We start from the raw sequence: 8,194 nt of genomic DNA, 5'->3' as shown, positions 1-8,194 counted from the left end.
CCTGTGTATCTATAAAGTGAATTATTGATCCTTGTTAGTAGCACTTGTCACGTAGCCTTAGGGCAAAACTGTTTGCCTCTCTGGGTCTTAGTTTCTCCTACTGGGAAATGAAGAGGTTGGGTCCTATGCTCCATAAGTGTCAATGAATGGATGGATGGATGGATGGATGGAACGATGGATGGAACGATGGATGGAACGAGCGTTTCCGAGTTTCTTTTGTGCCAAGTGCTATGCTAAGCTCCGGAAATACAAACATGACAGCCCCCTACCCTCAAAGAGCTTACATTCTATCTGAGGGAGGGAAGCTCAAGGCAGTGGAGAAGAGAGGAGAATCTGGAGATGGTGGAGGGACGCATACCTGGGGTCCTTTCCAAAATGGTGGTCCTTCGGAGGAAGTCTCCCATGAGGAGAGGAAGGCCCTAGCATGTGAAGGCACAGTTAGGTACATAGTAGGTGTTTAATAAATGATCAATAGCCCACACCTGTACCCAAGCAAAAATGTCCTTTTACTGTAGCTATTCCCAAACTTCAGCCTCCCGGGCCCCTTTACACTTTCAACAATTGGAGAACCCTTTTTGTTTGCCTCTCTGGACCTCAGCTTCCCCAGTTGGGAAATGAGGTTCCTATGAATTATAGCTAGTGATATCTACCATATTAGAAATTAAAGCATCTTAATATTATGATTAAAGTAGTTTAGATCTCAAAGACCCCCTAAAAGGGTCTCAAGAGTCCCCATTTGCAGACCCTCAGTCCAGTAATGGGGAACTCCCTCCCTCCCCTGGCAGCCTGTCTCACTTTGGGAAGTTTCCTCTCACAGTGATCACAGGGTTTTTCTCTGCTTCACTGAAGACCTGGGAGGTGGCCTTCTAAGAGCACTTGTAGGCTCTTCTGTCTATGTACCTACGAGATGGTGCATCTGTCCGTCCCCTGCCTGTGAGAGCTGTGGCCGGGCTGCATTCCTCGGGCCACTTACTCTTTTGGAATGAGCAGGGCTGGGCGGGGTCCCTGAACACTCAGCGCCCTGGCACGGGGCGCTCGCGTCCTTCCTGGGGTTGGGGGGGTGCGGAATAGGGGGTGGGGTGGAAGGACGTGGGCTGAGGGTAGAGGGAGGAGTTGTGGACGGCCAAAGCCGGAACCTGGGGAGAGAAGATGCTTAAAAAGAAACACTGCTCCCCAGCCCCTAGGCTGGGGTAGAAAGGAGGAACGTGGCCACGGAGTTCCTATCCTCAGCCCCGTCATCTGTGCTCCTGGTTTCCAGGGGGATGAGGTTCGGGGAGAAACCTCAGTTCTCTTCTGGGTTGGGGAAACGGAGAGGAGGAGATTCTTTTTTGTTTGTTTGTTTTTAGTGAGGCAATGGGGGTTAAGTGACTTGCCCAGGGTCACACAGCTAGTGTTAAGTGTCTGAGGCCGGATTTGAACTCAGGTACTCCTGACTCCAGGGCCGGTGCTCTATCCACTGTGCCACCTAGCTGCCCCAGGAGGAGATTCTTGAATCTCTTCCCAGAGCTAACCCCAGAGGGGCTAACTCCAGTAACAAGCAATGTAGTGTACTAGAAATTCCCTAGGCTGAGCGTATGTGGATCTGGGCTACCCGTGGGGACATGGACGAGTTTGGGTTTCTTTGGCCTCGGTTTCCCCATCTGTAAAATACGGGTTGGTGTTTACTCGATGGGTTTTTCAGTTTCTTCTAGTTCTAAATGCTATTCTCTTCCGACTGCCTAGGAGCCCCAAACAGGTCCCCGCCTGTCAGTCCCTTCCTGTCTGGCCAGGCTTGGCCCAACCCTCCACCCTCTCTAGCTCAGCTTCCTGCCCCGTGCCGGGGGAGGAGGGAGGAGCCAGGGAGCCCCAAGATCCTGCCCCTCCCAGGAGGGAAATGGGCTGGGCCTCTGAAGGACCTCTGAGTGGGAGGAATCCCGAGGCAGGACTGAGGATGAGACCCAATCACCTCCTACTCTTGGAAAGAGAGTGATGTTCACTCTCATTGAGTAGGGATTCTCACCTACTCAATGGTGGGCTTTGAGGATCATGAGATTTAGAAGGGCCCTTAGTACACAGAAAACTGATGGCATGGGGGGGGGGGCGTGTCTTAGAAATAGCCTGTAAGAACCAAGAGGGTTCTTATAACTGTCAACCTGAAAATTGACGAAACAATGAATATGACAGATTTAAGGTCTTTAATGGGGCAGAGGAGTTATAGCTAGGAGTATCACAAAGCAGATTGATAGGAATACCCAAAGATGGGGACTGGGGACAGGGTTCCTATGGGTAACAGAACAGAGAGCTATGAGAATACCCTTGGGAAGAGTAAATTTCTCAGTTTCACAAGGTAAGTTGTTTTACATAAAAAGCAAAGTACATAAAAGCTTGGGAATTTCTGGAGGAGAAAGTTTAGGAAATCTACAAAATAATCAGAAGCTGGAATTGACAAAGTCTGGTCAGCACCAGGCAATTGAATCATTGGCCTGGGAATGGAGAATAGGTGAGGACTAGTCACTTCTCAGTAAATTGTGTTTTTCAGGACACAGAAAGTCTGAGCTGGGGGACTGAGACCTTAGAACAAGGAATGAAAGAATGTCAAGACTGGGAGGGGCATTAGAACATGGATTGTAAGAACTGGGAGGGCCCTTAAAACATGGAATGTCGGTGGTGGGAGGAGTCTTAAACAGAGAATGCCAGGACTGGGAGGGGCCTTAAAACAGAATAAGTCAGAGCTGGGAGGAGCTTTAGAAGAGGGAATATCAGAGCTGGGAGGGCCCTTAGAACCAGAAATGTCAGAGCTGAGATGGGGTCTTAGGACAGGGAATGTCAGAGCTGGGATGGGGCCTTAGGACAGGGAATGTCAGAGCTGGGATGGGGCCTTAGGACAGGGATTATGGGGGCAGAAAAGATCTTGGAAGAACATCTCTTCTAAACCCCTCATTTTGACAGAGATGGAAACCAGACCCTGAAAGGGAAGGGATCTGCTCAAGGTCACACCGACAGGAAAGATGAGCAGCTGGGATCTCTCCTAGGCTGCTTTTCATTACGATAGGCTGCATTATAAGACCTGATGTGCTCTCCACTCTCCCCACAGGCTTCTTGGGGAAGCCTCTTTCCACACCTAGGATATTCTTTTATTCACTTTATGATCTCCCGACAGGTCCCATCCGTGTGCCTCAGTTTCCCCACCTAGGAAAGAAGACAGCTGTCCTGAGGGCCCCTCCTGCCCTCCTGCTCAGCCACACTTTGGGTTGTCAGGCTGCCCATTGTGTCCAGCCCTCCCTCTTGCCCACATTCCCTGAGCCCACACCATTCCTGAGCAAGCTGCCCTCTCACCCCGTTCAAAGAGCCTCTGTCTCTGCCAGTCCCCTGGAGCACTATGAAGTGGCTATCACCAGGCCCTCTTTCGTTCCGATGGATGTGCTTCTCTATTGGACTGGAAGGATATCAGATGAGGGGGGAGAGGGGTAAGCCTGGGGGGCCCTGAGGATAGCAGGACAGGCTAAGCAGAGAGACAAAATTGACCAGATACGAAGGAAAGGATTGAGGGCTGTGAGGCAGGGGATAAGCCGGGCCCTCCAGCTAGCACTAGCCTGGCTATAGCAGAGGAAGCTGTTTGGATGGAAGGTAGAAGTACCCAAATGGCCTTTCCCATCTCTAGCCCAGTGCCCGCTGATGGGCTGTCCCTGAGCTGGTTGGAAGTCCCCCATCCCCACATCTCCTCCCTTCCCCTCCCTGCCGCAGGATGTCCTGTGTTTACAGAGATCTCTGGCCAGCTCCTTCCCCTACAGACCCCTTCCCCAAACTCTAAGCCCAGCCCAACCCCACCCTTCCAGGCCTTCTGATAGCAGTCTTTTCCCTAAACAGATTTGGCTCTCTGGTGTCCTGCTCCGGAGCTGTCCCAAAGGTGCTCCAATGTGGAGTAAAAGATTCTCCACAGACCCTGACAGCGGAAGGGAAGCTGGGGTCCCAGGCTCCCCTGGGGTCTCCCTAGGCCCCATGAAGGCCCAGGCAGCAGGCCATTGCCCCTCCTTTTGCCCCATCCCCAGCACCTCCCAATCATGGGGACTCCGTGCCAGGGTCCAGCCTGGCTGCCTGCCGGAAGGTTATTTCCTAAAGCTCAGCAAATTCCAACTTCCCCATTGGTGGCTGGGAGTAGGCAGGGAGGGAGGGGGATGGGAGGGGGAGAGATGTTTTCTTTCTCCCTTACCTCCCTCTTCCACCAAGGGAAGGGAACCCAGAGTTCCAGTCGCCACCAATATCCATAGGAGCCCACCCAAGACAAAGAGGTTCCTGGGGAACCAAGGGAGCACACTCAGAGCCAACCTATTGGACTGGGAAACTGCACACCTGAGTCCTCATTCTGTATTCTTGGGCAAGTCACAAACCACCTGGGCCTCAGGTTACCTCATGTGTGTAATGGGAAGGGTCTTGAACGGTCCTTCCGGGATTCACATTCCATGTTCTGGGTTCTAAGGTCCCTCCAGGTCTAAGGGTCTGTGTTCTAAGACCCCTTACAGCTTGGCCATTAGGCCTTCTTGTGTCCAGCCAGTTCTGAAACCTAGGATCCTGTGGGCCCTAAGCCAGGGCATGACAGGTCAGTGCAGGAGCAGGGCAGCCACCAGCGCTCACTAGGTGCCCTGGCAGGGACAATGATGAGTGCCAGAAAGCTGCTGACAGGCACTTTGAGCTAATCCCCCAGCCCTAGTGGGCCCCATTTCCCAGGTCTCACAGTAGCTCCAGCCAGGCAGGCATCCCACAGGCAGGGCACAGAGAGTGCTGCTGACACCAGGGCCATGTGGACTTACTTCTGCTCCTTGTGCCAATCCTCGGGGCCAGGTGAGTCGGGGTGAGGAGGACATGTGCGCTGGAGGGAGGGAAGAGGTCAGGGACACCTCTCCTCTCCATACCCAACCTGGCCCATTACCTCTCCCTCCAGCATCCTGAAAACCAGGGAAATCCATCCAACCCTTCAGCCACCTTCATCAGAGTAGAGTCCAGGCTGGGGGTGGGGGGGCGAGGCACTTTCTTTACAACTACTCTGTGAGGTAATCATCACCCCCATTCTCCAGATGGGAAAACTGAGAATCAGAGTGGGAAAGTAATTTGCTCAAGGTTGTACAGCAAGCAAGTGGCAGAATTGGAACTCAAAGCCCTCTTCTGACTCCCACACCCAGGCCCTTCCCTGGCACCAGACAGCAGGAGTCTGGAGAAAGGCTTAGGGCGTCAGGCCCAGGCCGGAACCCCATGGTCCTCAGCAGAACCAGGGTGAGGACAAGGTGTAGGGAGGCTACAGTGCCACCCCACACGTCGTCGATTGTCTCCACCTCTGTCGTTCCCTCTGACTTGTCCTCCGAGGGCAAGCTGGGCTCCAAGCCCACTTCTGACCCTTGTAATGCCTACAGTGGGTCTATTTACAGGCTCTTTGTGATTAAATGGCACAAGATCAGGGAAAGTGCTTTTCAAACCTTAAATCATTATGTCAATGTCAATTTTTGAATTGGTGTTATCATCATCAAATCATTGTTGCCTGTGCTAGTAAGTGGCAGAGCTCGTGTCATCTGCATCACAGATGGAGAAACTGAGGCAGGGAGAAGAGAAGGTACTCCTCTAAGATTTGATACTAGAAGGTGTGTGTGTGTGTATGTGTATATGTGTGTATGTCTGTGTGTGTGTGTGTGTGCGTGCGTGCGTGCACACGCGCGTGCAAGCGAGTGCACTCCAGTTATTCTTCCTGGGACATAGTTGGCAGGGGAGGAAGAATGTGTCCTTTTCCAGAATACTGTTCACTTTCAGTCCTTGGCATGTTGGTCCCTATACCCAGAGGCCTAGAGATATCCTCAAACCTTCCAGAGGATTCCTCCCCCAAACGCTGTACTGTAACCAGCTTCAACCAGGGATCCAATAATTCAATTCTCAGCATAAGTATTTATACCAATCTGATTTAATGTTTTGTGGATAGTCAAGTTGACTTAAGAATGTGATGGAGAGGGGCAACTAGGTGGTGAAGTGGATAAAGCACTGGCCCTGGATTCAGGAGGACCTGAGTTCAAATCTGACCTCAGATACTTGATACTTACTAGCTGTGTGACCCTGGGCAAGTCACTTAACCCCAATTGCCTCACCCCCCCCAAAAAAGTGATGGAGAATACATTAACGATGCAAATTAAACTTTACAGTGTGCCAGAGGAATGTATTTTCTGGAGAGCTGGTTGTTAAACATTTACCACCACTCCCCTGCTATCCCAGCTGACCCCCTACAAACTTAGGCCTTCAAAAATGGAGCTTGCTGGGGCAGCTAGGTGGCGCAGTGGATAAAGCACTGGCCTTGGATTCAGGAGGACCTGAGTTCAAATCCAGCCTCAGACACTTGACACTTAACTAGCTGTGTGACCTTGGGCAAGTCACTTAACCCTCATTGCCCTGAAAAAAACAATGAAGCTTGCTAAAAGGCATGGAATTATAGGACCTGGAACTGGAAGAGAACATGTATCCAACACCCTGCCCCCCATTTTACAGAGAAAGAAATTGATGGTCATAAGCAGAAGGGACTTGCCCAAGACCACAAGATAATAACAGTAACAATAATATTTCTATAGTACTTAAAGGCCAGCAATGTCTTTTCTACATAATGAGAGGTAGCATGGTTTTGTGAACAGTCAGCCTTGAAGCCAGGGAATAAGGAGAGGGAAGGGAATAAACATTTATTGAGCACCCACTGTATACCAGGCACTGTGGTGGTCATTTGACAAATATTTTATCCTCACAACAATCCTAGGAAATAGGTGTTATTACTATCCCCATTTGACATTTGAGTAAACTGAGGCAGATAGGGATTAAGTGACTTGTTCAGGATCACGCAGCTAGTTATGTGACTGAGGCTGGGTTTGAACTCAGGTCTTCCTGACTCCAGGTTCAGCATCCTATCCACTGCAGAGCCACATAGCTTCCTTAAGAAGACTTACGTTCATGTCCCATCTGACATACACTGAATGGGTGACCCTGGGCAAGTCACTGTCTCTCACTGCCCTAACTAGGCAAGTCTCTAAGACCATGGGTGACAGAGAAGGTGCTAAAAGAATTTCTTCACCTGGGATTTCCTATACCAATGAAATCAACAATTAGAGACTCTTCCCCCATTACATATTATCCCATTTATTCCTCCCAATTCCACAGTGTGGTAGATGTTATTATTCCCACTTTGTAGATGAAAAAACTGAGGCTCAGAAAGAATCTTAACATTGACTTGCCCAAGGTCATAAGTATATGAGGAGGGGGCAGCTAGGTGGCGCAGTGGATAGAGCACTGGCCTTGGATTCAGGAGGACCTGAGTTCAAATCCGGCCTCAGACACTTAACACTTACTAGCTGTATGACCTTGGGCAAGTCACTTCACCCCAACTGCCCCACCAAAACAAAAACAAAAACAAATAAGAGGAGGAATTCAAACATCCAGGTCCACCAAGTTCTCCAGCTGATAGTGCCCAACCTCGAACACAGGTCTTCTGAAGCCAAGGCCAGTGTTCTTGACAGCAGCCTTCCCTTGGAGAGAGAGATAGCTAGATGGGGGTGGGGGGATGTGGGGGCGGGTAGAGAACAGGGAGATCCACCCCTCCCCCATTCCCAGCCCCTCTGGTGACATCTGCCAATGAGCTGAGCCCTCCCACCATCCCCACCCCCTGCCCTCCCAGCCCAGTTCCTTTTCCCCCCCAGCCTGAGCAGTGCTGGCAAGGCATCCGGAGCCAGCCATCGGTCCAGACAGACGGTAAGGGAGCTCCTCTATCTGACCAGCAGTGGGGCCAGGACCCCTGAACCCTGAAGAAGAGCACAGGCTCATGCCTGAGCCATGGGAGGAAAGGCTTGAGGGGCAGGCATTTGTGACCTGGGGGAGGGGAGGGTGAAAGAGATGGGGGCTGGAGGCCAAGATGCCTAAATTCTGGAAGAGATGTGGAGGAGAGAATTCCCGAGCCCTTGGAGGAAAAGACAGAAGGCAGGATCCCCTGAGGGGAAAACTGGAGAGCAGGAGAACTGGGGAGGGGGACAGAGATGGTCTTGTCTAAATCCTAGGTCCGAGAGCCGAGTGGAAGGAGCTGAGGGAGATGAGGGGGGGGAAGGGAGTGAAAGGTTGGCCACTGGGATGGGTCCCTTGATTTCCCGTAAGCCAACGGACTCCCAGCCTTAGAACCCCTGATGGGGCAGTCCTTCCATCAGCCCCC

The sequence above is a fragment of the Dromiciops gliroides genome, chromosome 3 (assembly GCF_019393635.1).
Source record: "Dromiciops gliroides isolate mDroGli1 chromosome 3, mDroGli1.pri, whole genome shotgun sequence".
Lineage (NCBI taxonomy): Eukaryota > Metazoa > Chordata > Mammalia > Microbiotheria > Microbiotheriidae > Dromiciops > Dromiciops gliroides.
The sequence above is the reverse complement of the archived record's forward strand: the minus strand, read 5'-3'. Positions refer to the sequence as shown.